The sequence below is a fragment of the Acomys russatus genome, chromosome 32 (assembly GCF_903995435.1).
Source record: "Acomys russatus chromosome 32, mAcoRus1.1, whole genome shotgun sequence".
NCBI lineage: Eukaryota > Metazoa > Chordata > Mammalia > Rodentia > Muridae > Acomys > Acomys russatus.
In genome coordinates, this window is record NC_067168.1 from 23,457,919 (window position 1) to 23,460,194 (window position 2,276).

General features: G+C 45.2%; 1 pseudogene; it reads right to left on the minus strand.

Annotated features, from left to right (window-relative positions):
- Positions 1-524: 524 nt before the first annotated feature.
- LOC127184339 (ornithine decarboxylase-like) lies at positions 525-1,923 on the minus strand (annotated as a pseudogene).
- Positions 1,924-2,276: the final 353 nt, after the last annotated feature.

Consider the following 2,276-nt stretch of genomic DNA (forward strand, 5'->3'; position numbering starts at 1 on the left):
CATTTTCTTTCTTTCTGTGTCCCAGAACCTTTGGAAGTAGCTGGCTCTCCACCCCTAAATAGCATATGCTTCTGAAACTAAAGAGTTCTCTTACCTCACCTAGTATATTCACAAAGTCAGAAAATCAATATTGCTAAGACACTCTAGCTAATCCATCCACAGGCTTTATTCGCTTTTCTATTAACTCGATAATCATCTTCACAGAAAAAGAAAGCCCTGCATCTGAATGACATTTCACTGGGTGTCTTTGTTTTCCTCGAATCTGGAACAGTTTCTCAATGTTTTTCCTTGTCCTTTTCGAGCTTCATTTTTTTAATTGAAAAAAAAAAAAACTTTTTCAAACAATGTATTCTGAATACACTTTCCCCTCCCCCAGTCCCTTCCAGATCTTCCCCACCTCCCCACCCACCCAACTACATGCCATTTCTTTTTCTCTTAAAAAAAAGAAAACAAACAACAATCTTCTAGCCTTCTATACTGCATTGGTGCCGACCCTACTCTTACAAAGACATTTTAAAGCTAGCAAGAATGGAGTTAAATGGTCCTCCCAAATCTCTTAATTCAAGCTAAGCTTCCCAGTAAGAGCTACAAGAATGGCACCTACACATTGATACTAGCGGAAGCACAGGCTGCTGGATGATGGCCCAGCCCGCTCTCCTGTGCACAAGACATGGGTAGAGTGCCAACATCCTGCTCCTCCACTTCCGGCAGGAAGCCATAGCTCTGGATCTGCTTCATGAGTTGCCACATTGGCCGTGACATTACATAGTATGGTCAGCCTCTGGAACCCATTGAAAGTAGAAGCAGCAGCAACGGTGTATGTACCCATGTTCTTGAAGAGCATCCAGTCACCTATGAGCATCTCAGGCAGGTTACAGCACTCGGCGAGCCGATTGAGGCCATCACATGTTGGTCCCCAGATGCTGAGTGAAGAATACTTCTCGGATGGCTTGGCTCTCTTCTGCGGCAGGGTCTTCACATGTACACGATCATAAAGAATTCAGTTAAGTGATCGTACACTGCACCATTCACATAATACATGAAGGTTTGCTCACTTGACTCATCTTCATCGTCAGAGCCTGTTGGCTCCTTCCATACGGTTTTCTTGGCAACGATATTGACTTGCAAGCCTGAAAGCTGATGTGACATAGTATCTTCCTAGCTCAGCCATGATTCTCACTCCAGAGTCTGATGAGAAGGACTTGTTCAGAGCTGTGCTGATTACACTGGTGATCTCTTCAAATTAAAGCTTCGTATCCTCAGATCCAGGAAAGCCACCACCAATTTCAAGCAGATGCATGCTGAAACCAACTTCTGTTCTCATGTCAAAGACACAGTAGGCATCCCACACAGCCTGCATGAAGGTCTTAGGATCAGTACTCCCCACTGTTCACATGGAAGCTGACACCAGTGACATCAATATTTAGTTCTTTCACCCATTTCAAGAGAAGCCTTCGGTTTTGAGTGTGGCACCAAACTTAACACTGAGGCGACAAACTGCTTTGGAATCCTCAGCGGCAATCCGCAAAACCAACTTTGCCTTTGAATGTGCTCATCAACTCAGTTTCACTGTCAAAAGTCATCATCTGGACTCCATTACTGGCAGCATACTTGGTTTCAGACACTTGTTTACAAGGATTTGCATAGATAACCCTCTCTGGAGGCACCCCAAGCCCCTGCACCAACTATATTTCAGTCTTGCTCGCACAGTCAAATCATGTCATAATGGCTGCTAGAGTGTTCGCTATGGCTCCGCTGTCATTACACTTGACTGCATGAAAGGAAGAGACACAAGGAAGAGCTTTTAGCCATCTTAGATGCTTCTTTAGAATGGATGCCTCCAAGGTCCTTGACATAAAAAGCATCCTTATGACTAGAGGAAGAAAGATCATTCATTTCTTGGTCCAGGATATCCTTGGCAGTAAAACCTTCATTCGAGGGTATGGTAAGTCAGACTCTTCTTTACGTACCTACAGAAAACCTAGAGATGGAATTAAGTTAGTGCCAGCTCCTCCTCACAAGGCAGATTATCCAGGAACTCTAAACACTGTTCTCCTTGGAGCAGTGGAAACGTCCTCACGGAGCATGACCCTATGGAGACACCCAGCCTCAAGGAGCTCCTGGCCACCTGCCACTGTCTTTTGACTCATCAAGCAACAACCCCCCCCCAGGTGGCACCAAGCTGCAGCCTGTGGTGGTGGCTGCAGGGGCTGACTCAGCAATCTTTTCTAATCTTCTGGCTCCTTCTCATTCTCTGGCTCATTGGATCTTCATCT